The 14,245-nt window shown below is 36.2% G+C and overlaps 1 long non-coding RNA gene across 1 annotated transcript; it reads right to left on the reverse strand.

Moving 5' to 3' along the window:
• Positions 1 to 7,632: 7,632 nt before the first annotated feature.
• LOC120308120 lies at positions 7,633 to 14,242 on the reverse strand. Its single transcript, XR_005556748.1, has 2 exons — positions 14,109 to 14,242; positions 7,633 to 8,121 (listed from the first exon to the last, which is right to left on the reverse strand). It is a non-coding gene; the product is annotated as an uncharacterized LOC120308120 (long non-coding RNA).
• Positions 14,243 to 14,245: the final 3 nt, after the last annotated feature.

The raw sequence follows: 14,245 nt of genomic DNA on the forward strand, positions 1-14,245 counted from the left end.
ATACTTTCCAGCTGCCCCAACACACACAAAAGCAGCAAATTACTTGGTTACATAGCAGAAAACAAATCTCATTAAAAAGGAATTGAGCAAATACCTTGGGATCAGGCTACACATGTTTTCTTATAAAGTTCTGCCTTTATACATGCTGAGATAGGTAATTTATACATTAAAGCATAAAGCTGCACAAATATTCTAGATTAATCAAACATTACACTTTTCTACAAAGCTATTCCTTCTAAGGTTTTCTTTTTCCTAAGCAAACTTACAATTTAGGTTTTGATTTATTAGAATTCTTGTAGCAAAGCTTGAATGAAAATTAGGATTTCGCACTACAAAATTATGTACTCTAGCTTCAATTATATTTTCAGGATTACAACATTTATATAGTTTATAACATACAAAAATACATCTTAGTCTGACAGCTATAACCACAAGAACTTATAGCTTCTAGAATTTACTAATTTCATGCTAGATTCCACTATGTTAACATAAGCTGATGTTGGGAAATTATCTTTCTATACTAAATTGATAGGGTCTTTATAGATCAGTGGTGGCAAACCTATGGCACGCGTGCCACAGAAGGCATGCAGAGCTGTCCCTGTGGGCACGCACGCCATTGCTGGGCTCCTCCCTCTCCCCCTCTCCATGCATGCGCAGTCCGGGAATAGCTGCAAGAGCTGGGCGGGTGAGGGAACCTAAAAGGAGCAGTTTTGGCGGGAGAGTGAGTGAAATCAGAGCTGCCATCTCCCTTCTGCAGTGCAGCTCCATCAGCATGAGCGGAGACAGCCCCGGGACGGCCGGGAAGGAGCCCTCACCTGATGCGAGTCCTGTCTACAGGGTGGCTCTGATGGGGGTGGCGGCTGCTGCTCTGAGCCCCTTGGCTGGCTAACCACACAGAGAAGCAGGAGGCAGCGCCGGTGATCCCTGCATCGACAAGCCCGGCCAGCCGCAAATCTGGAAGCAAAGCTGTGCCGACCATCCTTGTGCTGATGGAGGCAGTGGCGGGGGAAGGTGAGCTGTGGCACACGCCCTCCCCTCCCTGCCCGGAGGTGCAGTGGGACAATGTGGAAGCAGGAGGTGGAGGGGCAGCCGGGGGTCTGGAGTCGCCTCGACTGCTCACTAGCAGCCTGACAAGGCAGCGGCTTCATGCATCAGCTGCCCCTTCTGCTTCCCTGCAGGGCTGACCGGTCAGAGCAGCAGCAGAAGCCACCCCATCAGATCCGTCGGGTGGATGTGCCCAGGCCGGCTATTCCTTCCGGCTATCTCAGAGTGATTTCCTCCCGCACCAATGGGGTTCTGTGGCCAGTCCACCATTATGCAGGACAGCCAGCATGCTGTGGCTGCTGACAGACACCGTTGGCCCCCATGCGCTCGCTGGCCTCTGTGTTGGGGGGCTGACAGTGTCAGGCAGCAGATCCGGAAGCAAAGCTCTGCCAACCGTCCTCGCGCTGGCGGCGGTGGTGGGGGAAGGCAGGATCTGGCATGCAGGCACCCTTTGCTGCTCCTGCCGCACATTGTCCCACGTGTACCTCTGGGCAGGGAGGGGAGGGTGTGTGCCACAGCTCACCTTCCCCCACCACTGCCCCCACCAGCGCAAGGATGGTCACCACAGCTTTGCTTCCAGATCTGTGGCTGGCCAGGCTTGGCGATGTAGGGATCACCGCCTCCTGCTTCTCTGTGTGCTTGGCCAGTCAAGGGATTCAGAGCAGCAGCTGCCCCCCCGTCAGAGCCACCCTGTAGACAGGGCTTGCACCAGGTGAGGGCTCCTTCCCGGCAGTCCCGGGGCTGTCTCCACTCACGCTGATGATGCAGAAGGCTGTGGCTGCTGACGGACACTGGCGGCCCCCATGCGCTCGCTGGCCTCTGTGTGGGGGGGCTGATGATATCAGGCAGCAGCTGTTCCAACCCCTGCCTTACCCTGCATTGCCCCATGGCAATTGGCACACCTGCCCTGCTTCGCCTTGCCTCACCCCACAGGATGAGCCTCTGGTCCACTCCGGTCCGCCCCACCAGTCAGAGACCCCTGGATCTCCCCCAACCCTGCCCGACCCCCACAAACGTCCCTCCCCACAAGCATCATTGAGGTGGCCACGCCCACCCCATCAGCTGTGACCACCGAGGCCATGCCCACCCAGTCGGCCACACCCATCCAGCACCCAGCAATAAATAAATGGGTTTTGGATTGCAGTTTGGGTACTTGGTCTCTGTTATAGATAGTAAAATCTCTATTACAGATTGTATTATTTTATGAAAATGCAGCAAAACAATTAAGTTTCACCAATTTATAAAACAAATCATTTCCATTGCTTGAAAACTAAGGAAGTTTATCTTTCTATAAGATTTTATTATTTTTTTCCATACATACAATAATAATTTTTCAACCGTGCTGTCTAAGTTTAAATACGCTAATACATATTTAATTCCTAATCCTTTCTTCTTTCTTCTAATCATCGATAAAATAAGTCCCAAGTATGATAATATTCTGTTTCCTCTGTTTCTTTCAGTCTCATAGTCAATGTGTCCATCTCTGTGCATTTTAGTATTTTTTTAATTATTTCTTCATCTGGTGGTATTCCTTCATTTTTCCAATATTGCGCAAATATTATTATTGCCGCTGTTGTAATGCGTAAAAACAAATATAGGCTTTGTTTGTTAGTCTTTTCTGGCATTATACCTAATAAAAAAAGTTCAGGTTTAAAATCTACATGTTCTTTCAATATCTTTTCTAACCAAATATGTATCTTTTTCCAATAATTCTTTACTTTATCACATGTCCACCAAACATGATAATATGTTTATATTTCCAACATCTATCTGACATATTTTTAAACATTTTGGCTAATCTTGCTGGTGGCAGGTGCCATCTATAAAATATTTTATATAAATTTTCTTTATAAGAAGTTGACATTGTCAGGTTATACCGTAAATGCCGGCGTATAAGACGACTTCCGCGAGCGCTGAAATCGGCGCCAAAGACGGGGGTCGTCTTATACGCCGAGTCGTCTGGTAGTTTCCGGCGTATAAGACGACGTTCTAGGAATGCGGCCCAGCTATAAAGACGGGGGTCATCTTATACGCGGGTCGCCTAATACGCCGGCATATACGGTAATTTTTTTCCCATAAATTTTGCCATTTTACTAATTCTATATTATATCCAAAAATTTTTGCCCATCTTATCATTGTTTCTTTAACTTGTTTGCTTTTCATTTCCAAAGTTAATAAAAAATATACATTTTCTTAATTTCTCATCTGAAGTTAACAAAGTCTTATCAAATGCCATTTGTTCTTTATAAAATCCATAGAGTTTAACATCTTTTTCATATTTAGTTTGCATATATAAATGTGCCCACCACGACAAGTTGATACCCTGATTTTCTATTTTTTGTTTAGAGTTTAGATTCCCTTCAGAATTTAGAATATCTCTATATGTCCAGATTTTTTCAAAGTCCACCAAATTTGGTTGTACAAATGCTTCCATAGTTGACAATCACCCTGGAATTTTCAAATATATTTTACTTTTTATTTTTCCCCATACTGTTAACAATGCATTTCTTATATAATGGTTTTGGAAATATTTATGAATTTTATTTTTCCCGTACCATAAAAATGCATGCCACCCCAATTATAAATCATGCCTCTCCAGATATAACAACCTTTTATTTCTAAGAGTTATCCGTTCTTTTACCCACGTTAATACAGATGCTTGATAGTACAAAACCCACTCCGGTAAACCAAATCCTCTATTTTTCTTAGCATCTTGTAATGTTTTCATCTTAATTCTAGTTTTCTTTCCTTCCCAAACGAATTTCAAAATTAATGAATTTTAATCTTGAAAACAAATTTTCTCAAGTTTTATGGGTATTGTTTGAAATAAAAATAAGATTTTCGGCAATACATTCATTTTCTCTATAGCAATTCCTCCTAGTATTGACAATTGCAAATTTTTCCATTTTTCCAAATCCAGTTTTATTTAATTCAATAATTTTGTGTAATTATCTTCTTTTATTGTTGAACATCTTGCTGTTAAACGTAGACACAAATATTTAACCTTTTTAACTATCTGTAACACTGTTTTTTCTGACTTTTTTTTTGTTTATCTGTAAGATTTTTTGCTATTACCTTAGTTTTTTCTCTGTTTATTTTCAATCCTGCCATTTCTCCATACTGTTCTACCTCTCCCAGTAATTTAGGAATCATCTCCAAAGGTTCTTCTAAGATAAATACCAAATCATTAGCAAATGCTTGTAGTTTATATGTTTCACCTTTTATTTCCAGTCCTTTAATTTCTGTATCTTGTCCGATATTTCTATTAAGACTTCCAGAGTGAAAATGAATAACAATGGAGATAGTGGACATCCTTGCCTTATATCTTTTCATATCTCAAAGTTCTCAGTATAATTTCCATTCATGATCACTTTTGCTGTTTGTTTGTTGTATATTTTTTTATCATATTTATAAAGTTCTGTCCAAAGTCCATTATTTGTAATTGTTGAGTCACAAATTGCCAGGAAACGTTATCAAATGCCTTTTGAGCATCTAGGAATATTAGTGCCAGTTGTTTCTCTGGATGTAGTTCATATTATTCTAATATGGCCATTATCACTCTTAAATTGTTTTTAATCTGTCTCTTTGATAGAAAACCATTTTGGTCTGGATGTATAAATTCAGTTAGGTGTTTTTTTTAGTCTCTCTGCCATTATTGAAGTAAAAATTTTATAGTCCACATTCAGCAGCGATATCAGTCTGTAATTTTTAATCGGTGTCAAATCTGAACCTGCTTTTGGCATTAAAGTAATATTTGCTTCCATCCATGTGGCTGGGAGTTTAGCCTCCAACAAAAGTCCATTATAAACGTATTTCAACAGTTCACTTAATGTATCTTGTAGGGTTTTATATAACTCCGCCAGTAATCCATTTGGACCCAGTGTTTTTTTTTTTAAAATTGCCTTCTTATGGCCTCTGTTATTTCCAGCATTGTGATTTTTTCCAGTAACATAGTCTTAAATGTTTCTGGAATTTTTGAAAGATTATTTTCTTCTAGATATTGGATCATTCTCTCTCTTGGAATTTCTTCCATGTCCTACAGTTTCTTGTAATATTTCTTAATTATCTTTATTTCTTTATTTTTTAATTGTAGACAGCCTTTTTTATCTACTAAGTCAGTGATGGCGAACCTTTTAGAGACCGAGTGCCGAAACTGCAACCCAAAACCCACTTATGCATCATCGGATGCCGGGTGGATGTGGCCAATTGGGTGGGTATGGCCCATTGGGTGGGTGTGTCTGCAATGGTAACAGCAGACTGGGTGGGACTAAAAAGTTCAATCAATTCCAACTTTGCAAGATTTTTTTTTCCCATGAGAAGTTGAAATTGATTGATTGAACCATTTTTTTTGTACACGGCAACGGAGGCCTAAAGCGAAAAGGTTTTATGAAACCCAGGGCTCTGAGTGCCACCTCTGGCACCCATGCCATAGGTTCGCCACCACTGTACTAAGTTGTATATCATTTTCTTCTTCTGTTTTTTAAGTTTATAAGCTAACCATCTTCCTGGTTTTTCTTCCAGTTTTCCCTGTTTTACTGCTTTTATAGTCAATTGTCCCATCTACTATTGCATTAAAGTCTCCTACTAAACAAATATTTTGGTACTCCATTTCTATTATTTTTCTATGGAGGCTTTGGTAAAATTCTTCCTGGTTATTATTTGATACATATATTACTACTAACAATGTTTGGTTTTGATGTAGATATATTTCTACCATCACAATTCTTCCTTCTTCATCTGAGTAAACCATTTTACAATCTATTGTCTCTTTAATATATACAGCAACATCTCTTTTTTTCTGATGCATAATAAAGTTTCCCAATTTTGGGGTATTCCAACAGTTTATGTTGTTGTTTTTTTATATGTGTCTCTTGCAAACAAATTATATCTATATTTAATTTCTGTAATTTCCTGAAAATTTTGTTCTTTTTGATGGGGAATTTAGTCCATTTATATTCACTGAAAAAATTCTGTTTTCTTTCTCCATTTCCATTATTTATATTTAGGTCTAGTCGATCTCGTGGTCCTCTGTTCTCTGGCAGTTCCTTCACTTTCTTGTTCAAATTTCTCTTTTGTTCTCCTGTTTGTGTAGTTACTTCTTCAATTGTCTCTTCCATTTGTTTCTGTTCCTTACTCTCCTCTTGCTGATGTTGCACTCCATCTAAGACTGCTCAGTTTCTTACTTCAAAGTCTTCTGCTTTCCAGATTGAATCCAGTCGATATCTTGTATTATTCCAATTAATTAAAATCCCTTCTGGCATTATCCATCTAAAATTTATGCCTTTTGCAATCAGCTTTGTAGTTAAAAAATAGTAATGTCTTCGAGTATCTCTTAATCTCTTAGGTATCTGCTTTAAGACCACAATTTCTTTATTTTTGTATTGTAATGGCTCATTTCTCACTTTTCTCAATACTTCATATCTTGTTGTTTTCTTTATGAATTTCACATGTACTTCTCTAGATAATTTATATTTCCTTGCATAGTTTGAATTCCTTCGAAATATTTCATCTATCTCTTTGCATCTCTGCTCTGTCTGCTTTCAAAGCCTCTGCCAGAAGCTCAATGATCACAACTGCTATATTTTCTTCTCTGTCTTCAGGGATATTTTGAAATCTCAAATAGTGTTCTGCCTTCTCCATTTCTAAGATCGCCACCGCTCCTTCTAGATTTTGATTTGCTTGTTCTAATTTCTCATTTTCTTGTAATAGTATTTCCATTTTTTATCAATATCATCTGATTTGTTTCCCATTTTCTGAATTCTTTGTTCATTTTTGGCAATCATTTGATGATGAACTTCAAATTGTGCCTTTATATTCAAAATTTCTTCACTTAATTTATCAAAATTGCTTTTTGTATCTTCATGATTTTTTTTTGCATTGATTCTTGTATCAATTTTAATGTAGTCTGCATTTCATGTTGGGCAGTGCTTATTTTCTCACTGCAACATTGTTTCAATAGATCCCTGAGTTGTTAGGCTAGGTATTCCAAAAAAGGATGTGAAGAAAGTCTTCTTCATAAGTCTGGTGATGTTTGATGTACTCATTTTTCAGCCAACAGTCTTAGGGTAAAATCCAAAATGTAAAAAGGAGCCAACTACTTTAAGCTAAATCCAGTATCTCAAGGAAAAAAACAAAATAGAGCAGGCAAAAAGAAAGAAAAAGTCAACAATCTTAGGCTAAAATCCAATCCAAAAGAACAAGCCAACTACATTAGCGCAAATCCAACTCCTCCAGTCAGGTCTCAGATGTAAAGCATTCATTGTCTCCAAATAATTCCTGTTTTAGTTATATCCAGAATCAACAAATATAGTTATGAAAAGTCTTTTCCATTGTAGACTCACACCAAGGCACTTTATTTACACCAGGTGTTATCCCAAGGTCAATTATTTCCAGATTTTTTTTTAGTATTTAACAATACTGTAATTTTTTCTTTCACCACTAAATGTCCTCATACATTATTTTATCAATGTCTGATTTTAGAAAATTTTTAGAAAGTTTTTCTTTTAAAGTTCTTTATAGGTTGTTTACCCTTAAGATTATATCTAGAAAATTTTTCCACCTCTTGTAGATTAAGTAGTCCTTCTTTGAATCAATCTGAGTTCAATTTTTAGAATTTTTTTTTTTGTATTCCTTAAATATCTTCCCCTTTTGTAATTGCTCGCCACCTTTAGCTTCAATTCTTCTGAGGTCTTTACTTTTTAGCTCTTCCCAATCAGGGGCTCAACGTTTTTTAATCCAAAAGGAAAAGGAAAAAGCACTGGCTCACCCAGCTTCAGCACGCTGTTGACAATCAGCTATTTGGTGGAGTGCCGCAGCTCCTCGCTTTCCTTCTGGCTGGCGAAGACTTGGGCTGCCTGGGCTCACCCAGCAGCCTTTCCTCTGTCCTTTCAGAAGGTTTCTTCAGTCCGCTCAGACCGACCGCCATTTGGTCCGGATTCCTGAAGTATCCCTCCTTCTTCGTTGCCCCTCCAGGGTAACTTTCTGACTGTTTAGGGTCGCTGAGCAAAGCAAATTTGGGCTGAGAAGCTGGAGCCCTGGCTTCTTTCATTCATCTCGTCAGCCATCGAAACCGGAAGTCTGAAAATTAAGGAAGTTTATATTTAATGTAGAGGAATAATGTTTCACATCCAAGACTAACAATAAGGTAGGATATTAAAAGCAGCACAATGGAAGAAAAAGATATATCCAGAATAACTTAACAACTGTATAGTCCACCTAGCATGACTGTGACATATTCAGTGTTTAAAATACAATCTTTTTCTATACTGCATTCTTTATCATTAAAATATTCATTTTCCTTTTATGCAGAAAGCTGTACAGGCCAAAGCTGCTATGCTGACATGTATAAGTTGCCAAAGCTTTCATTAAATATTTCTAATGAATCATATAATTTTAATCGTGCTTAATGTCTGATAATATATTAATAAAATCAAAGTATTTTTAATGAAGAGCTGAATAGCATGAGGGACATGCCCAATCATTAGAAAATATATAGACTTAATGAATCAATTGCAGAAATCCTTCTGTCTGATCATTGTCAGTTAAGGATTCAACATAACTTAAAATTTGATAGCAACTTTGTAGTATACAGGGGATCAATTTTATTCAGCATATAATCAGGTTCAAAATAATTCAAATAACTAGCTATTGTAAGATAAACTTTTATACCTCATTTGTTTAAGTTGCTATTCTTGATATACCGGTTGGGCATCAGCATTATAGCAAGCCACAAAAGTACTCAAGAATCATGAATCCGAGAATATATTCCCATTTCAAACTGCTGAAAACAGCAGTTTTTATGAGAGTTGTCTTATAATTTTCTTGACTTGAAAATAAGAACTGAAATAGTGTCTATTGTGTACATAAGAACAAAACCCTCCTCAAACATCAAAGAAATGTACAAAAAAAGAAAAGAAAAATAGTACTTATGTTGATCAGTATTTTTACAATGCCTGCAAGCCACGACTTGCAAAATGTAATGGCTGAGTTCACACATACTATAATTTAAAAACAAAGTACATTTTGATCTAATGCAATTGTAACCATGTCCATCTGTTTCATATGCTTCACTTACATTTTCAAGCACAGGCAACAACATGCAATGAAATGTAAACGGTTATATCACTGTTGATAGCCATGTTTATACTTGAAATTAGTGATAAATTTCCAGACTGCCAACCAAAAGGGAATGAAATGGACTATGGTGTGCAGATCTTGCTGATAAAGCAATTTTTTTCTGAACTGTTTTACATTATATAACAATGAAGAACAAGTATCAGTTGACAAGACAAATAACTTCTAAACCTGTCACTGCATGACTTTTTATTTAATTCAATTGGCAATAGATCTTCATTTGGATTTTTTTAAAAAATAGGGACTTACAAAACTGAATTACTGTCTGTCCTAGATTTTATGAGAATATATGAGAATTTTCTATTTTTCTTCTGGAATGTGTGATCCACATCATCTGGAGAACACCAAATCAGTGAATTTTGAACACAACTAAAAATACATATATCATTTGTAAATATATTAGTGACATGATTGCCTTAGTAAAATATGTTACTTTACCTTGATATTACTTACTAATTTTACTAAATTTGAGCTGTAATGCCAGATTATTTTTACCAATGAATAAGTGATATATATATATTTTTTTTTTTGTCAAATCTGATTTCTGGTAACTTGTTTTTTTTTAGAAGTCGTGTGCACACCTATTTATAAAGGTGTACTTATTTATAGCACACCTTTAAAATCTTTGTTAAATTTTTAAAATCAAACTCAACAAAGTTAGCAGGAGTTTAGTGTGTTACAATTCTAATTCTCAATGGATCAGTTTGAACAAATATAATTATTTAACACACATTAATAGTTCGGCTAAACATAGCAATAGCACTATACCGCTTCATAGTGCTTTACAGTCTTCTCTAAGTGGTTTAAAGAGTGTTTAAAGATTATTGTTCCCAATAATCTGAGTCCTCAATTTACCAACTTCAGAAAGATAGAAGGCTGAATCAACCTTAAGCCGCTCACAATCAAACTCCTGGAATGAGCAATGAGTTAGCCTGCAGTACTGCATTCTAACCACTGCATCACCACAGCTCCACGTAAAGTAAATATGTTTGGTATTGAATTAATAATACATCAATCAATGATGATTTTTGTTCAGAGTTATTATTTGGGTTAGAAAGATTTATTTTCAGGAATTTCAGCTGCTATGAATAAACAGTATAATTAGATACAGGATGTCCTCAACTAATAACTACAATTGAGTCCAAAATTGCTATTGATAAGCAAGACAATTGTTAAGTCAGTTTTGACCCTTTTGACCTTTTAACATTTATTGTTACAGAATCAATCAGCAATGTTAATGTAAAGCACAGATAAAGAGGATTCTTAACCTGATGTTGTACTGAACCTCTCAATTCTTTAAACCAGCCCTGCCTTTATATTCCTTAATATTGCAAGTTTACCTTTTACTATTTAGTAAAATGTTATATATACAAATGGAATATTCTATGAATGCATTTTTATATATTTTTGTATGTATTTTTGCTTGGTCAGAAAGACTCAAAGATTGGTCAATTATATTAGTAATATGATTTTTCCTCTCTTAAAAGAGGAAGACAACCAAATTCAGCATATTCACATTCTAATGATCAATTGCTAAAAAGTTTAAAAACTTCAGATTTTAATGTATCTTTCATATTTAGAGACCACCCATCTCACACAGAGATCAATATTAAAAGATATAAAACCCACAGACCTCACCACTATGTTTAAGGAAAGGGACCAAATCTGACAATCACCCTGTTGTTCTCCAGAATTTTAGGATTGTGGCAAATGGCAAGAAAAACCATCCTGGTTCCTATCTTGTTACCAGGGACATAGCTGGGAAAATAGTAATAGACAATCTCTAGAAATGTAGCTATGTTAACCACATAACTAACATTTTGTTATGAAGCAAATTATAATTAAATACCAATTTTCTTATGCAAACAAAGTAACTTCTAAGAATAAGATACCTTATATAAATTTAGAAATATTCTGCCATTAAGGGCACACAAGTAACTTCGAGTTTTAAAAGGAAGGCTATGCTAATAGCAAGAGTGGAGTCAGGATTTTTTTCAGAAAAATTAAGATACTAGTTAGGTATGTTTCAGTTGGACTCTTCAAATATTAATCAGTAACTGATAAACTTAAAAGAATGAAAGCTTTGATCAGTTTATCTTTATTCAGATCCCTCCACAAGCATAAATCAAACAAGAAACATTGCAAAATAATTGGTGCAAGGGATCTGCATACTATTCAGCTGAATCCAGAATAAATCTAGAAACAAATGCATATCCAGACAAAGCTTAATATTAATTCCTTCGTTCTGTGAGGCAGCACAAATTTGCTTAGCCTCCGATCACTACTCTGTTAAGCTAGTTAAGCTAGTCAGTCTAGCTATTCTAACAATTTGCAAGTACAAACTAAGATTCAGTGGTTAGTTGATTTGCTCTAATGAGTAAAACATCCATCCATAAGCATTGTCCCTAATACTTGTACGGAGTAAATCCAGGGCTAGTGAGGAAGACAACAAGGCAAACCTGTTGGATTTAGCCTTCTAATTGAGCCTGATCTGAGGAAGTACTGCATGGCAATGGAGAATGTCCATAAAAGTTTTACTTGCAAGGAACATTGCTAATAATACAATAGATATGTGAATAATTAATTAGTGAAGATAACAAATTGCATCATTGAATTTCTACTGCAAATCTTTCTTGTCAGCAAAGTCATTCTGCAATGATACTATGACAGAGAGATGACAAAGTACTTAATTGGATTGAAAGAATGACATTTATTTAATGTTCTAAAAATGGTATTTTGCAATCCACACACAAAAAGTTCATTAAGAACAACCCATCTGGGTTGTTCTTTAACCAAGCACACTTTAACCAAACACAATAGCCAACTCAATGTCTCCGAAGTGCTAACAAGATAGAGAAATACCTCTTGCTATCAACATTTCTTTTCAGCTGGTATTTAAGGCAGGCAGTTCTAAACCCTAAGTCTAAGTCTTAAAAAGGAACAGCTTTGAAATACTTAATCTCCATGAAGTGATTATAATTTTGTAGTAATGAATTCTACAGTTATATATCACAAGAAGTATTTTCTTTCATATATCTTTCTTCATTGCTGTCACTAGATGATCTGGTGACCAGAATTCTGAGAGAACTTCTCCCTGTCCACTTTCTCCATACCAAGTGTGACTTTATTCACCTCAATCGTGTTCCGTCTTAGTTATCTTTTCCCTATTTCAGCCCACAATAGTCCTTTCTGCATAAAGAGTTTAAGTGCACGTGACCTCATTTACACTTTTTCTAGTTCTGTTGTGTTACACGCCTTTTCATACCCAACATGGCAAGCATAACTGTACAGGAATTTCAGGTGCCAACATCCTTACATTTGTAAAAGGACATTTTTTAATCTTTGCAGTTTTATTTTTTAATCTCTTTCTTAATTATCTCTAACGTGAGATTTGCCTTGGTGCATACTGTGTTAACATCTTCACTATGCTCTCCATTATGATCCCAATATCTTTTTCTCCATTAATTTCAGAGAGCTCACTGTACATACGAAGTTAAGCAGGGAATGTTCTAAATCTTAAATATAGATTATATGTAATCAATATTTGCCCTTTGTTTGACCATTGACTCAACTGAAAGAAATCTTTCATTTTTTTACTACCTTGTAAAATACTTATCTGCTTATTTGGTCAGCTCACTGCATTTCCCTAAACCAAGATCATTTATGAACAAGTAAAGATATTGGTTCAATTGGTTCAGTTTTTTGGTTGCAAAAAATGTCTATTACTAACATTTCCAACATTACTAACACAAAGTACAGAATTAGATACAAATGGGAATGGCATAATGCAAGCTTAATAATTTAATTATATGTTAACATTAACATGATTTTTGATGCTTATCCAATATCCAATATTTATTCTATTGGTATATTGTTTAATAAGAGATGGTGGGGATCAGTAAGTACCCTTAAACAATGTTTCTTTCTTAAATTGTTTTCTTATATTATAAAACAGAAGTAATATTTTATATTATTTAGGTACAATGGTGTTTATACCATATTGACTAGAGATTATTAACTCTTATGTTAAATTTAAACTTTGAAAGATAAAAAGAAGTTTGCATAATATTAGCCATCTTTTCTAAAATTCAATGTTAAAGAAAATTTTACTTCAAAGCTAATGTAGCATTAATAAAAAGCTGCAAAATATTTCAAACTGAATAGAACAGAACAGAATAGAATAGGAGCTGGAAGGGACGTTGGAGGTCTTCTAGTCCAGCCCCCTGGTCAAGCAGGAGAACCTATACCATCTCAGACAAGTGATTGTCTAGCTCTTGTGTGTTATACAATAAAGGTTTTCTGTCTTAAGCTTAATGCTGTATGTTACTTATTATTTATGACAAGGAAGATTTTTCATCTAAATGTGACTTAACCATATAAGGCTTTTGGAGACGCAAAATATTCTGGATATTTCTAACTTAATTTGTTTAGCTCCGGACCATATCCATGAAAGCCTGTATGATAACAAATGTGTTAGGTTTGATGATGAAGAGATATCATATGTATCCTAAGGGTCAAAGTCAAGACAGGTGATTATTCCTGCCTTTTGCTATAGGTGAAAACTTTATAGAAACATAAGTGTGGTCCGATAAAGTAACAACTACTTTAGAATAGAAAGCTCTGTCTGAAACCAAGTGATAATTACCATAAAGCTAGTCCCAAAGGTGCTTTTCCAAAAGGCTTGTTTTTTTCCCCCTGAAAATGTTTTGCTTTTCAGCCAAGAAGCTTCTTCAGTTTTGAAGAACAGAACTGAAGCTTCTTGAATGAGAAGCGAACCTTTTCAAGGAAAACCCCTCAAGTAAGTCCAGTTGCCTTTTAGAAAAGCACCTTTGGGACAACCACGACCTGGATGACTGAGAATCTCCATATTTACCATAATGCTACAGTACAGTTACTCAAGAAGCTGAAAGCATTGAAATTTCCTTTCTGACCCAGGGAAGAAGTCCAAAATTCAAGGAAATGTCTAAGTCAGCCATCTTCCTGCTCCGCGCGGTTGGAAGAGGGACAGAAACTCGCAAGCCCGCTTCTCTGTTCTTTTGATGTAGCTCAAGACCCACAGATCCGTCTC

Source organism: Crotalus tigris, unplaced genomic scaffold, assembly GCF_016545835.1.
Source record: "Crotalus tigris isolate CLP2741 ecotype Arizona unplaced genomic scaffold, ASM1654583v1 scf7180000017871.4482833, whole genome shotgun sequence".
NCBI lineage: Eukaryota > Metazoa > Chordata > Lepidosauria > Squamata > Viperidae > Crotalus > Crotalus tigris.